Source organism: Lathamus discolor, chromosome 4 (assembly GCF_037157495.1).
Source record: "Lathamus discolor isolate bLatDis1 chromosome 4, bLatDis1.hap1, whole genome shotgun sequence".
In the NCBI taxonomy this organism is placed as follows: Eukaryota; Metazoa; Chordata; class Aves; order Psittaciformes; family Psittacidae; genus Lathamus; species Lathamus discolor.
The window spans coordinates 122,733,578-122,752,426 of NC_088887.1; positions in this window are offsets into that span (position 1 = coordinate 122,733,578).

An 18,849-nucleotide genomic window follows, 5' to 3' on the forward strand; every position below is an offset into this window, starting at 1 on the left:
ATAAAAGGCCTTATCTCGACTTTAGAGATTCAATTTACTCCGGTGTGTCAAATGTACTTAGAATATCACCTCTCCTTTTTCAAAGCAGCTTATCAGTACTCCAGACACTGACTCCTGGAGACAAGAAGTCTGCAGTATTCAAGCTGACTCATTCCTGAACAGGACTAAAATTCAAGCTTTCTAGGAACGATGGTTGCATTTGTTTCATTGGAGATAGGGGGGCCACTAGACCACCGAGCTGAGATCCTGCGACACCAATCTAAACTGCTGTCACACTTTCCAGCGAAAAGGGGATAGAAGCAGAGGCAGATTTAGTAAAACAACCCCATTCTCTTCTGAGCACTCAGGGTATTTTTCATCCCTTTGCAGGAAATGTGGTCGTAGAATGTTCTGATGCTTTGTGTTTTGTTCCACATTATTTGCAGGATAACTTGATTGTGTACGCAAATCCTGACAACTGGGAACAGTTTCATTAGAAACGTAGAATCACAGAATGATTTGGGTTGCAAAGGAGCTTAAGATAACCCAGTTCCAACCCCCTGCCATGGGCAGGGACACCACAAACTAAGCCATGTCACCCATGTTTGGCTGCTATTACACAGCATTCATTCCCTTGGGAAGCCATCTCATGCTCCTCCTTGCAAAGTTTTTTGCGTAGATGCGTCTTCCATGAGCCTATCCAATCACAAGGTATTGGTAGAGTTAGTTAAAAAATAAAAAAGAAGACTTTATCTCTTATATTAATCCCAAAAAATGCCTTTTTGCCTAAAGGTGTGAACAGAAGATTGACTGTAACCAGTTTTCCTGTTCAATACAGGCACCAATTCTGCAGCGCATCACCTGCTAGTGAGATTCTTTCTGAGAGAGGCATTAACAGTTTTCTATCCCTGTCCTTGTTCTTCCCCATCCTGACAATTCCTCTCATGAACTATTTTTCTCCTCTTTGTGCTCTTTGGATCCCTGAGAAGACCGGGAGCAGAACCCCAGTAACGTGTAAGGTCATGAAGGAAAGTATTCCCAGTTGGGTATTTGTAGGTATCTCTGGGAAGCTACACGTCACATGAGATGGAATAGCTACAGTTTCTGCCTATTCCAAATCAAGTAGAAGAAGGAAATGCTCATGGCTCTTAAACCCCCCAAAAGAAACCTTATCTCGATGCAATCACAAGCCAAACTCTGCAACATTAGCAACAAGCTGTGATATTGTATAAGTTAAAGTGCACTGGTGCTATCTTATAGTTGCAGGAATGATTTCTCCTAATAGAGCCCCCCCCGCACACCCTTGCGGGCAATAAAGCTGAATGAGTTTTCTGTAATAAGCCAGTCGGCTAGAGTTTGTGTTGTACTGAATCTCTCCTGCTTTATTTTTATCTGTTCTTAGGGCAGATTTGACTCCTAGACCTTCCGCAATTTCACCAAAATCAATTGGACTGCCTGATGAGCAATTCAGAGTTGAATTTAAACCTCTGAGACACAAGTGATCCCTAACTAATTAACCTACAAACATTATTGTGCACTGACAATATGCCAAGGTACAGTCTATATTGAAGATCCAAATCCATCAACAATTACGAAGTTTTCTCTTTCTTGGTTAAATTTGTATTCTCAGGTACAAGCCTTCTCCCAGAATCAGTGCTGGAGCGAACCAGCCTACAACAGTGACGAGCAAATTTTGTTATAAACCTCAACACCATACCTGCCTTATCTCTGCATATGCACTGTATTTAGCAGTGAGGCAGTGAAGAGGCATCTACATCTGCAGACTCATCTGTCTGACCACACCATCAGCAAGACCAGTGAAACCTCAGTGATTTGAGGAAGGATCACTGAGAGCATCAGTCAAAAGTGATGGTGTTGCAGGAAGTACTTTCACAGGCAAAACCTGATTCTGAAAAAGGATCCCCTTGTCACCCTTATGGACTGAAATACATTTATGCAGGTGTTTAAAAGGTAGATCAGGGGAAACAGAAACAGCACTTTCAATATGATAAAGGTAGATATTTAGTATGGTGCATAGTATGAGTCAATGGCACTTTTTTACTAAAATGCTTTTCAATGACTGCCCTTTTAGTGTGAAAAATAATAGCTGTAGAACCCTAGGGTTTTTATAACGTTGATAACTATTTATATGAAGATTTTGCTTCTTTTAAATTATGACGTACTTGTTCTTCACCAAGAAAACTGCGATTGAGTACCACTCACTTCAACCCTTTAAAAACTCCCTTCAACACAAGCCCATTTCCAGTTTCCAGCATTCACATTCAGATCCATCACTCCTTTCAGTTTTGACTCTGCTGTTGAAAACAGAATTATTATATTTTAATTGACAGAGATGAGGATACCAGTTGCAGCTGTTAAATATTTGCTAAGTGCTCAGTATGCAAATTGAATCCAAGTAACCTCTGGTTTTGATCTACTTAATGTCTCATGTTGGTTTTTGGGTATGAACAATGCAAAGTGGTTCCTCTCTTCCTATTGAGCAACTTTAAGCAACATTCCAACATCTGGAGATTCAAAACTTTTATTAGACGTCTAGGAAATCTAATAAATTTGTATCCATTTTTTTCTTTACCTTCATTTTTTATTTTCCTCATAAAATACAATTTCCTGAAAGTTCTCCTAGTTCTCAGCTGTGACTTTTTATTTACTCAGTTGGCAAAAAGAGCCATTCTGATTTAACCTTTTATTTGACATGTCTGGCGTTGGCCAGCCTCAGACCATTCCATAAGGAGACTCCACAACCTCTCTGAGCAGCCTGTTCATTGCTCTGCTACCCCCAAAGTAAAGAAGTTTTTCCATGTGTTCAGATGAAACCTCCTGAGTTTCAGTTTGGGCCTGTTGCCCCTTATCCTATCACCACTGAAAAGAGTCTGTCCCCATCCTCTTGACACTCTCCCTAAAGATATTTGTATGTGTTGGTAAGACCACTTCTAAGTCTTCTCAGGCTAAACAGACCCAGCTCCCTCAGCCTTTTCTTTAAGGAGAGACTAAAGGATTTACGCTATTTTTTCATACTGCTGTGTTGCTAATGCAAATATACTGGTACTTTAGCAAAATAGTATTATATCAATCTCATTTTAAGACCTCCATTTCAAAGAATTGCACCTCTGCTGTTTCAGTCTGACCTGTGCTAGAGTTTGGCAGGCAACAGATCAATATTAGGTAATCCTCTCTTTATTTGGAGGAGTCTGTTACGACTGGGTAGAACTAACATATATGAAAATTGCTAGTAACCAAAGACCTCTCCAGTGGAGTTGAGTAACTGGTAATTCTATTTAATACCTGTTTGTTGCGGTTTGATCCACACAGCATAAAGTGTACTGAGCCAAGCATCTGCTAACAGAAATGTGCAGGATAAAAATGCAGAGAGCCTTCCCTCTGACTGGGGAGCTCCAGCAGCTGCATAATCCTGCTCTCACAGTTTGGCAAGAAAGGTCCAAAACTGAGAGGAAAAGAAACAAAGCGGCTGTATCCTTTCTGTGCCTCACAACTTTCTGCACTGCAATAAACTTAGCAATGCAACCAAGCGTTTCCCCCCCATACCTCTGAATTCGGATAGTTGAGGAAAATCATCAGCACAGTTCTAAAACATAATAATGTCTGGACTGGTAACTTTGAGTCTAGTAATGAATAAAATATAATAGGGTTTAGAAAGGAAACTACTGGTAGAGAATTGTAGCTAAGAAGGCTTTCTGCAAGAGTGGGCAGAAATAACAACATAATAGTAACAGTAGTAGCAGTAGTAGTAGTAGCAGTAGTAGTAGTAATAGTAATAGTAATAGTAATAGTAATAGTAATAATAGTAAAAGGAGAGAAAATGCCTGCAACCATCTTTTTATTTGTCTTATGTGTCTCAAGATGTCATTTGAACATATCGTGGGTGCCTTCTTCTGGGAGCTGAACAACTTGCATTCTTGGCACAGGGCACCTGTATCAAACAAGGATTATGGAAATGCAAATCTCAATGAACCTGTATGCACTGTGTTTTATTTGATGTCATGGGAGAAACCCCAGCAGCCGCGTTGCAGACTGCTATAGAACTCAGCTTTTAGTGCTACATGTCTCTTAGGCATTTTTCTGTCTGCAATTTTCCTTATTCTAAGGAAAAAGTGGAGATGGGCAGTGTTCATTTTATCTTCAATGCAATCCGAAAAGAAATAGGGAGAAGTGTTCTGGGTTTGTCACTGAGCATCATCCCATTAATATTTGCATGTGCTGTGAGTGCAGAAAATGTCTAAACAAAGACTATGTAATGTTTGTGTACTCTAGCACAAGGGATCTTAGACCAAAATATGGGGCATAGCAGCCCAAGGGGGACACTGAAACTAGGGTCTTGGAAGAAGGTGTCAGTGGTTTACTTACTCAGGCTGACATACCTTGCTTACCCTTGAAAGGAAGCTGTTAATGCTTCTATACACCACCTACTCCAAAAAAATCCTTGTTTATACATCTCTTAGGTAGTGAATAGCAATTAAGATCTGGTAACATCACCACTAATGTTGAAACGCTGAGGAAAAACGACTGAAAATAAAAATGCTTCTGCTTTTATGAATACAGATACAGAATTTTATTAATACAAATAAAAATGGTTCATGTAATTAAAGTTTCAAAGTTATTTCAAAAAGACCATGGAGAGAATTCAATAAATTTTCTCCAAAATAGGAATTGGGAGGATTTTTAAAGCCTTGTACACACACCTAATCTGTAATAGAACAAGGAGAATTGCCCAATGTCACAGGTCTGTTTATGATTTCAGGCCAGTTGATCTTTCTAGTGAGGTATCATTACTGCCATAGACACATGTATTACTAAATGCTATCAGCTTCCACTGCGTTTTGCAAAGATGATGTTTTCACGTTTACCTCCAAATGCTGATGGCTCTGGGGTTAATTGAATGAAGGATATGCAGCAAAAACGCTAGAGAATGAATTGCTGACAATCAGTTCTATAACTAGTTTTGAAAATGTATGTATGTACTTCTACCTCTGCATAGCAATGAAGAAAGCGCATCGACGCTGTAGTGTTATAGCCTTTTCCACATCTTGTCAGCAGATTGTGTAATGTGGTAGTGGTGTATGTGCTTCTGAATTGTGCAGATAATGCATGCCATGAATAAATATTTTGCTAGCATAAGATTGCTTTCTTCTCAGTCTATATTTGCTCTTTCTGTCTGTGTGCATACCTTGTATACAGCTTTTTTTTTTCCTTCTGGCAGTATTATTGTTGTTATTAGAGTGCTTAGCAATGCTTAGCCAGTCATATCACTCAAACAACTGGCAGGTGGCTCGTTCTACAGATGGATAAACATTAGCACATGTTAAACTGCAAATATCTACAGGAAGTATCTTGTTACATATTTGTTGACCATCCAGCCATCTGCCTGCTTTTCTTTAAAGTATGGCCCAAGGTGGTTTGACAGAGAGTAGAAGTGGTGTAGTATTGGTACAAAGGTTCTTAATCATCCTTGTAACATCTCAGTGAAACCTTATTCACCAGAATCTAAATTAGATGGCCAGATGTATAGACCGGGAAGTATTCCAGGTTCAACATCAGCTACAGTACAAGTGTGGTCCTTGACTGTATCATCACATCAAGTGCTACTAAGGAGGTGCTTTGCATAACATAGTGAGGAGGAATTCAGGCACTTGAGGGAAAGGAAAAATCATCAGCTACCAGCAGGCAGAGTCCTGCTCTTCAGTCTTTAAGGTACTGAAATCCCAGGATGATACTGCACTCATATCTTCAGCAGTTCTCATTAGCTTATGTAGTACTCATCCAGGTATTGGGAACGCGTATTTCTAAAGGTTATATGGGCTTTAAAGTGATTCATTTGGACTAATCTATTGAAGAAAAATATTAATCCAGGGATATTAAACACAAAAACATCACCTGTGGCTCAGCAAGTCCTTGATGCATAGGAGACTGGATGACTGTTTGTAGAAAAGTATTGCTGTAGCTGCACTAGTTTAGGCTGTTTCCTAGTGTCCTTTATTACATGTCCAAGTAGAGCGTATGTCTTTTGAGCTGAGCTGATACAACTGGTGTTTGTTCCAATTCCACTGCTGAGTGCTACATGGCAATAATCGTGGTATTATGTATTATTGCTCCTATTTCTCCTTCTATTTGGAGTTCATGCTTTCTGGGTCAGGAAGTATCTCCAGCTGCATATACTGAAAGTCTTTCATGCAGTGCCTTGCAGAATGGAGTTGGGATCTCAAAGGGTATTTAGGACAATATTAGAGTGTAAAAGGTTGGTCATGTCCCTTAGGTAAAGCTGTATTGTATCCTGTATTGTATGGTGTCATGTGATTCCTAAAGGGATTTTTACTTTTTGTCACTACATTGCCCATTTTGTTAAATGAGGAGCTGGGGATAAGAAGATCAGTTACTAAGAGAGAACATCATGTCATTGCATACAATATTATTTATTTTAATATGTCTTCCCTCTAAAAAGGGAAAAAGAATAAGTACAGTGTATAACACTCTTTTATATATGTACGTATATATATACATATATATATATATATGTGGTTCTAACAGAGGTACCTGACTACAACTTTTATATGTCTGCAAACTAGCAAACTTGCACAGGGACTTTGAAGCCGATGAAGAAACCACGTCCTCTTAGCTCTGGCCCCTCTTTTGCCAGGAAATCTATGCTTAAAGCGACCTGTAATTTTGATGAGTATGTAGCAAAAGTGTCAAGAATATGATCGGATTTCTTTGTTTCGCCAGTTACCTGTTTACTAGAAAATACACACCATCTGCATGAAAAAAATGGAATCTAAAGAGCTGCTTGTAAGATTCTGTTTCAGTGACTTACCCAGCTTCAGTGGAAATGCTCAAAACTGTAGCACTGAGCAGAGAAACAGATTCGCTTTGCAAAAATATAGTGCATCTCTATTAAACTGTGCATATATCCATTTTACAATTATTCTGTTTGAAAATCAGTTCTACGTATGATGACTTTGAGGTCCATCTCTCTGCAGTACAGCTGTATAATTCATGCACCGAATAAAGAGTTGCCGTTCCTAAAATCATAGCATCATAGAATCATAGAGTAGTTAGGGTTGGAAAGGACCTTAAGATCATCCAGTTCCAGCCCCCTGCCATGGGCAGGGACACCTCACACTAAACCATGGCACCCAAGGCTTCATCCAACCTGGCCTTGAACACTGCCAGGGATGGAGCATTCACAGCTTCCTTGGCCAACCCATTCCAATGTCTCACCACGCTAACAGGAAAGAATTTCCTCCTTAGATCCAATCTAAACTTCCCCTGCTTAAGTTTGAACCTGTTACCCCTTGTGCTGTCACTACAGTCCCTGATGAAGAGTCCCTCCCCAGCATCCCTATACACCCCCTTCAGATATTGGAAGACTGCTATGAGGTCTAAATCTAAATCAAGACTTACCCCATGCTATTGGAGCTCTTGATCACTGGTGTGACCAAGCAATCTCACTTGGAAATACTTGTCCTGTGAAACGATGTCAGCTCTGCAATTTGTAACTTCTTTTTATCACCATGTGCAAGGTAGCCGCAACTTTTAGATTCCAGTAGGCTGTGCCATTAAGATTCCCAAGCTATGAGGAAAATACATTCATTTAATAATTAATGAGGTAAGAAGTCTTCAATTAAATTGCTGAGAAACAGTAGAGAGCAGGCTAAAGTTTAAAACTGTGATTTAAATTGCTGTCTTAGGTCATTAAGTGTATTTTTCTGTGTTCAGAAACTCACAAGCTATTAAACATGTTTGTGGAAGCAAGAAATTGGGCCATTAAAATCTTTCCCACAAAACAAAATGGTTTTAAGGCTTGGAGAGTTTCTGATGTGACATTTGGGCAGCTTAGAGCTGAAACAAATGTGGGGTCTCTGACATCACTTTAATACTTGGATAACTTTCTATATTCAGGTTTTTCCTTCTGAACCTGAGAGCATTGCTAACTATGGGCAGGAGTGATTGGCAAACTCATGGGCTTGCTGAACAAAAGCTTTACTGCATCCTCTGTGCTTCTTTGAGTGCAGGATCTGGGCTGTTCCTCAAATGTCCCATCTCCCTCTTTCCCTGCCCCTTATCTAGTCCAAAATGCAGTGGTCTCACTTAAATGATAAATGAAAGTGTCTGATTTGTAAAAAATGAGATTTATGTTACTCACACCATTAGAGTTCCTCTGTTTTTATTGAGTGTGGCTGTCCAGGCCAATGTGTCAAGGAAACAGAAATTGTACTTCCACTGAAACCAGTGAAAGCAAGTGAGAGAATCCAACTCAAGGCTCAGTTCTAATCTTAATATAAAAATGTGTTGTTGCTTTTGAAGTGTATTATTACTTCCCAAAATTATGAAATTAATCTAAATATTTGTACGTGCAAGGTTGTAACCAAGAATCACTAATAATTGGAACAGGCAGTAAATTGTACTTACGTAACTGGCTCTAAAAGCTAAGAAAGGATAGTTGTAATTACCTTCACTTTTCACTTTATTATCTCTATTAGAACTGGGGAAAATGGCATCTGAGAACTTTAAATAGAAATCTGTTCTATAAGGTTGGCAGTCATGAAGGATGGAGCTCATCTAAAATGATGGATTTTGTCTCAGATGACTTATTATGTGCTCAAAGGCTACAGCTATCAGGGTCGGTCACAAATGTTACCTTTGCATGAAATCTTAGAGGACCAGGAAAGTCTGATCCTACCATCTTGCTGACTAATTTAAAAAGCTATAAAATTGCTTTTCTACTTTACACAGTTCTTGAATATCTGAGTAGAGGCTTATACTGATTTATTGGATCCATGTATGGGTAAAAACATACACCATGTATGTCATGTGGGAAGCTGAACATCTTAAGATAATTAACTGAGACACTGAAGAATGACATGGCATTGAGAAGTCCACCTTCCAGCCGTGTCCAGAATATCACCACAGGAAATCCTTATGTACTCTGAAAGTTAGAGCTTTGACAATGATTTCAAGATTTGTAAACTGTATTTGATTTTAGAAGGAAGAGTTAAAGACTCAATTGAAACATCATACTCTGATAAAAGCTACATAGATTGTTATACTTTATTTTATACTAGAATATAAAGTCTTAAAGGATGAGAGAAACTGTTTATTTCCATGCTTTTATACTTCCTTTGCTTTTTTTCTTTTTAAATACTTTGCTTTCTGCTAGAAGTAAAACTTCTGATGGAAATACTTAGAACTTTCAGAGATTTTTTTTGTGCAAACTTGGTTCCAGATTAATTATCTCCAGGAAAAACCCTTACTGATAAATGCAAGCTGCATCCTTTTAAATGTACCTTTACTGAAAAATTAGTACAGGTAGAACGAGTGGCATTCTTGACATCTCCCTTCATCCACCAGCAGTTTGATGCCTTCCCTAAGCCTATCTTTTAGGTTCCCTCTGATGCAGAGTGCTTAAATCAATAGAAAATTCTAAGTATGAATGGTCCTGTTGAGGTACCTATTTGTTCCAACTAAGGAACTTAAACTGGTCACTTACATTTTCAGTCAAAATGCTTCTTTCATGAAACATGAAAGGGAAATTTAGGTCTCTCTAATCATTGCAATCGATTTCCTTAAAAAATACCTTCTGTTGGATTTCTCAATGGAGGGTCCATGTAATCAATGGAGAGAGCTCTGTCAATAGCAGTGGCCTTTGCAGCATGTGTGGTTATAGTTTTTCTTTGCATGAGGATCATCATGATCATCCTGTATTGTATTTGTACATTTGTCAAGGTCAATAAAAGAAACTAATCTATTTTCATTTGTTTTCAGTCAATTTTGCTACATGCATGTTGAGTGTTAATGGGTTTTAGAAGTAAGTGTATTCAATTATGCTATTGCACTGGTTGCATAAAACAAGGACAATGTTGTTTTAAAAATGTATTTATGTGCGCTATATTGACTTTTCTGTCCATCAATCAGACACTGTGATCAACTGCAGAGCAAATTTCTCTGCTTCCACTCATAGCACAATGGAACTCTTGTCTAGAAATATGTGTATTATTCCTTGTAGCTAATAAGAAAGCATTGCATTTGCCTGTTTTCTGTACATTTATGAACCAATGATGTAAATATTTAATATGTCTAAGAATGCAGTATAATATTCAAGAACTTGACAAAGACTATGTCCAATTACTTTGACAGATTCAAATCCCAGATGTCCATGGCTGGCTTTGCATTCACAGATGTGAAATGTGCCAAGATATTGTGTTCTTGCACACAGGTTAGCCTGCTTCATGTACTGACAAGATTAATTACAGACCTTTGAACCTGATATGTTTTCTTAATATCCAGCATGGCTCTTCCTTTCCTCGCTCAGGCTGAAATATGTGGCTTGCTCTTACATAATTCAACAGCAGTCTGCTCTATGGGCGGCACTGTTTTTAGTAGTTGTAAATGCCTGCACATTACGATATGATACACAGCAGTTTGCTCAGTTATTCCAATGATTATGGAAAGAAGGAAAATAAGCTTCCTTCCAAAATGTGAGAAAATTGAAGAAGTAATACTAGCCATATAAATCACAGAATAGTACAGAATAATTCTTCTAGCTTGTATTTTGTGCATGTCCTCTTTACTCAATGGAAATTATAAAACATGTAGATTCTACTTATTGGTGTTGCCCAAATTTACTTTTCATCTTCCTAATCAATATTCTGGTATTTCCTCTGGAAACTAATACTTTTCTTATTGTTGTTATTTTCTGATTTTGATGAAATTGCGCATATTTAGTATCTGGCAGTTACATTAGAATTGAAAATACACTGCAAAACTTAATCTGTATGGTTGGGAGTATTCTAGAACTGTACAATGGTAAAAATACCTGGAAAAAAAATTGCTATGCGAAATACATCCAGATTTATTAGCCTGTGTAATAAGATGGAATGCAAGTGTTCAGGAATACATAAGACCCAGTTTTATCCTTTCTAATTAAAGGTATCATCTGAAGGTGATGACGATATTTAGGGGCATAGCAGCTCTAGGATCTCTATATGGTCAAAACCAATAGGGAAGTATTGACAGACAGCCAACAAGCCAATGAATGATCTAAATCATTTGGTCAAAACATGGGAAAAATGTACTTTATTTTGGAAAAAAAAATCTGGGAAATGTTCTCCAAAGTCCCAAATGGACCTGGGGAGTGTTTCATGAGTCTCAGGATAATTTTGATTAAACTTTTAAAGGCTAAAATAATTCTGCCCCTTGGTTTCTAATATTCTCTTCTGTGCTTCAGTACTTCATTTGTCTCTTAATCCTGTGATGCATTATGCTTGCAAAATAGTGAAATAGTATGTGTGCTCTGTGATCAAATGTGTGCACAGTATAAATGGACTGTTCATGAAATCTGTAGAGTACTGTACCATAAAACAAGCTGAGTTTGAAAGATTTCGCAGCAGGACCTGATCTCAGGTTGGATTAGTAGACCTCCAACCTAAAAACGTTCTGCAACTCTGTAGTTCTGGGCTTACAGGGTTAGTTCTGCAATAACATTAAAAACTCCTAGATAGACAATGAGATGTTAAATCAGTGGAGGTTTCAAAAAGCCAAATTGATCATTCAACAAGATAGATGGGGGGAGAAAGGGAGGGTCTGCTGTAACCCTACGATTGTTCTGGAAATCCAAAAGGAAGAACTTTGCTTGTACCATGCTTGTCACGAATGTAGAGTTCTTGCCAAATCTTAATTACAGTTATTTGAAGTTAAATTAGAATGCCTTGAGGTTTGGGATCAGTTGAAGCTTCATTTTTAAAGCTGGTTGTAAATTTCCTGACAATTTTTCCCATTGAAGAAAATTTATTTCCACTAAGACAAAGTCCTCCATTTAAATAAGCCATTTCTAACAAAACTTTTATCCTGGCAGGTTTCTGCAGCCCAGAATTTAATTTCCATAACATGTGTGTAAGAGGCAGACAGATGAACTGCTGAATCTCAGCCCCTAATATTTAATCAACTCCTTGTTGGAGCACTTAACATAAATGTCAAAGACCAATGTTAAAATCTCAGATGAGAATTAGAAAGAAGAGTCCCCTATATCAGTTAAACCATTGCAGAGATCTGTACCCTGTTCTTTTTTCTCTCCAGGCTCATGCTATATTTTTTATATCTAGTCTCTTACCTATTGTTGGTATCTCTTGATATTGGAAATGAGGAATTAACATTATTGTTTTCAAGGTCTCTTGTGTTAAACCTGACACAATATATAACATGTCATTAATATAGCTAGTGTTATCCATTTTACCCACAATTTGTGCAAACATTCTAAAACACTGCTCTTTATTTGGAACTAATGGTAGGAAAGCAGAGATCCAGTTAAATTCAATTTTTTTAATAGACAAGTTGGATGGCATTTTGAGCAACCTGGTGTAGTGGAAGGTGTCCCTGCTTGTGGCAGGGTGTTGGAACTGGATGAGTTTTAAGGTGCCTTCCAACCCAAACCATTCCATGATTCTATGATCTTTATATACTACCATGGCAGGAGAAGAATTTGGACTTTATATCAAAATGACAATAAGACTTCAAGATACCTGATCTCAAAATCATGGCATGACACGTAAAAATGAGGGATTATTATAATACATTAATGGGATTATTTGGCTTCCTTCAGCACCTGTGAAAAATAAGCAATTTAGTGTCAAGGTTAAAACTTAACCTTTGAATATATTTTACCTATATTACATTGTAAATTTTCTTTCCACTTCTTAGTTATATAGATACAACACACAAAAATAATATATGCCTTGTAGGCATCTGTGTAGAAACGGCAGATGAACACAATTTTCTGGATCCCAGTTTGGGCTATTCTATGCTTTTATTCTCTGAACATGATAGATTCCTGTTTTATATGATTTATAACTTGTCATTACAGGACACTGCATTCCTCCAGACAACATTAATCTGTCAATGACTCTGAAGCAAAGACGTGATTGATGCAGTTACGGAACTGGTGACATAGGTAAGTTCTTCTTTGCTTTTCAAACCTCTCTTGCTGAAATGCACAGCTGTACCTAGACTGGGACCACAAACCAATTCTAACTTCTGAGGCAAGGAACACAAAGTTGATTGTGACACCCTTTTGTTTTAATGAATTTAACTTTTTAATTTCTTAAATAAATGCCTTTCTTCTTTAGCTTTAAAAAAAAAAAAAAAAAAACAATTTTTCAATTAAGCAAAAAATCCCTGGTTTGATAACTTCTATCAGACAATTTTTAGCTGCTGTTTGGTTGTTTTCTCTGATCCATCTTGGATTTATTTTTAAGTTGCATTTCTTACTGAAAAGGGGCACCAGAATGTCTCCCTCTGCTTAGATCAAGGATTTTACATTAAACTCTCTTCTGCTGTTGTATAGAATTTTCAGAAAGGTACCAGTGAAGTGTTTGTCTTTTCTTGTTCTAAAACCAGGAGTAGGAGTGACACTTGCATATTTAAAGAAACAAAGTAAGCTCGCCTTTGAAATTCTGAAGTGTTATGTTTCTATCTCTATAATGTTGTTCAGATCACTAGCAAACCTCTATACTATTCGTCCTAGAAAAATATTCCTTTATATCCTCCACTTAAGTACCAAAGTAATTGGAACAGTCAGATAAGTACTTCTTAATTGCGTTTTGTAGAGGGGAAAAATAAAAGATGAATACAGAAGCAAAGGGATACATTTAGTCTGTAACTGTCATGCTGCAATCTGGTTCTGCATTTCAAGACCCTTCACAGAGACTATATCAAAAGTGAAAAGGAACACTTCATACTATTTGACTACACTGAGATTTTAACTTATTAGACAATGTAATAGATAAAAACTCTGGTCAAAACATGACATAATTCACTGACAACATTGGAGCACTATAAGCTCTATCAGCAGTACAGATGGAGTCATCTTACAATCTTGGGTAGAGCACAAAAGGGAAGATAGATAGGGTGGAGGAAAAGTTTATTGGTATGTAAAGCTCCTGTCAGAAGGGTAGGTGAGCACAGGGAGAACATAAACTGTATTTGCAAATTAACCCTACTGAGGAAAACAGTATGAAAAGCATCCTATAAGCTAAGGTAAAATGTGTAAGCTGCACAACGATCTCATTCTCCTTTCCACTGCCTGGTTGGGATCCTAATCTATCATATTACAACATGGCTCCGGCTATGTCATTATTTCATCTAGTGGAATAGTTTGTGCAATACTGAACATACCGATGTCTTCAGACTGTGTCTGGTTCATGCAGAAAGGTCTTCAGTCTAAATGCTGCTATTGTATATTTGGTGCATTGGCCTTGGCTGGACACCAGGTGCCCACTCTTTGGTGCTCTATCTCTGCTCTCTTTAGCTGGACTTTCAGGATATTATCTCAGGTTCATGAATATACAGTTTTTCGTGTAACTTTATGTGTGACAAGTTTATTTTTTTTATTGACTAAAGCATTTTGTGTGTTCCATCAGCTAATCAAGGTTGGTTCTGATTCATAAATTATGGAGTTATATGTATTTGGTGGAAAATTTCAGTTATTTAATCTGCTGAAATTTGAAAAAAAAAAAAATCTAAGTTTCTAGTGAATTAAGAATTAAATGTGGACTTGTTTCATAGTTAGAGCATATAGAATCTTAGACTGGATTTTGTTGGAAGGTACCCATGACTGTTACCAGGTTACCATGGCTGTTTGGTGACCTAAGCCACTCAAAATAAGGTCAATTTTGAATTAGAAGTATCTGCAATGGGAGGGAAGAATCAAATTGTTGACTATTTTGCTTTGTCTGGTTTTGTGTGTTTGTTTTTTCTCTTGTTTTGGTGCTTTTTTTTCTGAAATGAGAAATAAAACATCCTGTATTTTGCAGATTTTTTTTTTCTTAAATATGTAATTTAAATTTTCCAGAATTACATTAAAATAGAAATTTTGTTGTATTCTAGGACCAGTTTAGGTGGGAAATTAGAATTTCTGATGCTCTTCTGTGGGTTTAGAAACAATATTCTTTGCTTTTCCTCTTGAAAAGGAAAAGAAATTCTAAACCTAGGCACAAGTGAATCACTTGGCTCCATTCCAGCTTGACTATGGAAAATGACAGCAGCATAAGTACCTGAAATGAACTTGAAAGATTAACAAGTAAAATCTGGAGAGGAAATGTTTATTCTTCAGATTAGCTTATGTGTCTGCTAACGACAGGGCAAACAGGAATCTGTTAGTTTCTTCGGTGCGAGTAACTCGACATTTTGACAGCCAGAGAAGCCAGTCATTCCTAATGAAGGCACTGAGCAGTACCTCTTCTGCTTTTAGTACTCTAAAACTTCTAGTTGTGTTTAAATAACATTTCTAACTCAATGAGAAAGGAATGTTTATTCTCATGTTATCTAGGACAGTACCTTGCAATCTGCCTTGAGGGAAACAGAAAATTGCTCCAACTGGGAGTAAACTTAAGAATCAAAGCATGTCAGATAAGTTGCTTCTTCCTTTGTCACATCATATCTCTGTCCTATGCAGAACTTGATGAAGAAACACCAGCAGTCCTTTTTTTATCTACATATTATATACAGATAAGTTATACATGAAAATATATTATTTTTATCTATATGTATGAAAAGAGTGTTGCCCATGTAGTAATAACTTTGTTACAGCATTGTCTTGTTCCTAATATGGAAAGATCTTAGAGGTAGTTATAGATGAGTCATCCTTCCATACTCTTTGCCTTTGTGTAGTAGTATGCTCATGGATATGACTGGACTCCATCAGTATCTCATGGTACACAAATGTGGAAAAGAATGTAGATCCTTAAAGATTAATGGAAGGAAAATGAAAAGTTGTTCTGTTAAAAACTTTACTACTTTCTATTTCTGTAGAGGACAACAGTTCCTAGATAAATTCTGTTTGCAAAGTGAGTGGCATCTTCTTAAGAGGCATTTTGGTGCATTTTTTAGTAGAAGGCTTGTGGCCAAGAGGTATTTCTTAGGAGCAGGACCTATGCTGGAAGCAATATCCAAAGTACTGTAAGTTCTCAGGAACCACAGTATTGATCATCTTTTGCTTTTTAGCCATTCATGTTGGACTTACCAATTTATTTCTGAGGGCTATAGCAATCCTTGTGATCCACTGACAAAAAAGAAGCGCTACTATAGCCAGAAGTATGGATTTGAGACTAAAAAACATATTGGGAAGCTGTAATGTATGACAGAAAGGAACATTTAGCTGTACTAATAATTAAATACCCATCACAAAATGCAGTGCCTGGACTTCCAACTGTTTTTTTTATATCAAGGAAGGGGAAGACTTTATTGGTTGTAAATAGAAGAAAACTAATTAGAGTTAAATTTTGCATTGCATGTTGATGCAGTCCAACACTTTTAATAGCAATTAAACTACAATACGAAATTAAAGATTAGTCTATAAAAAAAACAGAACTAAACAAAATGTTTAACTCAGTTCTCGATTGAACTTACGGGTTCATCATGATTTATTCTTACTTTTAACTGGGTTTGTAATTTTAAAACATCACGTGTAGCAATCATAAAGTTGTAACACAGGATTGGTTTTCAGACCAAAGGCACAGACTTCTATGTCATCATCACTACAGATTAGCAAAATGAGAGGAAATAAAAGGTGACATTCTGTCAAAATATTCAGATTATCCAGAAGGGCAAGCAGCCCTCTTATTAAGAGATGTTCCCTCAGGAGAAAAGAGTCGTCTTTGATTCAGTGATCACATTCAATATATTAAGGTCGTATTACTGCAATCACTAAATAAACAACCATGGTTAGACATATGATTATAAAGGGCTGAAAATAAGGCTCTGGAATAGCAAGGAGAGAAGCTAAATGAAGTCAAGGCAAAAGGGACCAATATTATGGGTGTGCTGAAAAGGTTTAGCTGTTCTGGCGAAGACTTCCAGACATAATTTGTGATTTGTGGATGTTTTTTATTTCTAGAAACTCGATAAATTTATCTTAACATTTTCATACTTGTAAGACAACAGCTGAAGCTGAATGCCTTAAATCAAGTGCAGGTTTCTAGATAAATCAGTGTTACTATACAGTATATTTGTGAAGGAGGTTAATGTCCCATTTCCTGCAGCTTAATTTTTGTTCTTATTATGCTTTGCCACATGCTCTTTTACGTGACTGTCACACTTCATACGTTCCCTTATAAAGGAATATTGAAATGAGCAAAAGGCTAATACATTAAACTCTTCACAGAAGCTGGCATTTACTTATATGACAATGGTGTTAATTGGGAGCTCTGAAACTAATGCAGAGCTGAAGAATGGCACAATGTTTTTTCTCTTTCCTTGTCTTTTGCTAGTTGACAGTGTATAGTAGTGACTCATACACCAGGAAGGCTTCTGCTCTTTTCAAGTAAGTAAAAAAACCTGATAAGGAAAGCAGCTTTTGTATGCAATTAATGTGAACATTGATGAAGCAATCTAGGCAAGCACAAGCATATGTAATTGACTTACAACTGCATTTGAATGAACACTGTACCCTTTGACTCCACCGTTCTACTAAAAATTCTCATACAAGGTCATTGTGCTGTCACTGATGATGAGGATGTCCCAGAGGGAGAAAAATGTCAGGCACCAGACAAACTGTAACCTTTTTTTACAGTTTTAATACTCCAATGCAAGTCAGAAACAATATTCATTCCAAATGCTTTATGCACCGTAATTTCACCCTTACAATGTCACCAATCTTGGTCTGTGTTTCTCGAATTTGTCAAAGATGAAGCTACAGCTGCTGAAGCAAAGCTGAAGCTGCACCTCTCTCCAGCACACATAATATGCTGTGCTGCCAGGGGACAGAAAAACATCTTTTACACTGGAGATTTTCTTGCTTCTTGTTGTTTTTTTTTTTTTTTTTTGTCTTGCTCTATGGGTTTTCTATGTCTCAGCTAAAGTTTTGGTCATTTTCTTACATCTTTTATCCTTCCCTCCTCCTTTCAATTCATAAGGACTTGCTTTATTTCAGAAAGAGATGCATTCCATTGTAGAGGAGTACTGAATTATGTTGTGTTACTGTCCTGGGTTCAGCAGTAGCAGTCATTTTTCTCCTTCTTCGTAGCTGGTGCAGTGCTGTGGTTTTGACTTTCGGCCTGAGAACAGCGCTGATAACACCGATGTTTTTAGTTGCTACTCAGTAATGTTTACTCTGACCAAGGACTTTGTGAGCCTCATGCTCTGCCAGGGAGGAGGAGAAGCTGGGAGGAAGCAGAGACAGGACACCTGATCCAAACTAGCCAAAGAGGTATTCCATACCACAGTACGTCATGCCCACTATATAAACTGGGGGCAGGTACCCATAAGGTTTAGATCACTGTTCGGCTGGGCTGGGTATTGGTCGGCGAGTGGTGAGCGGTTGGATTCTCTTCCTTTTTTATTTCCCTTATCATTATCATTGGTGGTAGCAGCAGTGATTTGTGTTATACCTTAGTTACTGGACTGCTCTTATCTCAACCCGCGGGAGTTGCATGCTTTTGATTCTCCTCCCCATCCCTCCGGAAGTGGGGGAGTGATTGAGCAGCCACGTGTTTCTGAGTTACTGGCTGGGCTTAAACCACAACAGTTAACCATAATCCTCTAACTTCTCTTTTGTATTCTAAGATCTAAGGCTTTACTGAAAGGAATCTGATGCATATAGTCTTCATTCTTAAAAGTCCAAAGGGAACATGGCGGGAGCAATAGGGGGTTGAAGAACAATACATTAGTGGATTCAGATTTGCCTTTTACTTCTCAGAGATTACACTGGGAAATAAGCATGGAAAGAAATCTGTTGATGCTTTATAGTCATCCTGAAGATAAATCTCCAGGGATACAAATATTTCCAATGCAGAATATCTGAATATTAGGTGCTGAGCAGTGAGGGAGGATGAAGGACACTGGGGAGAC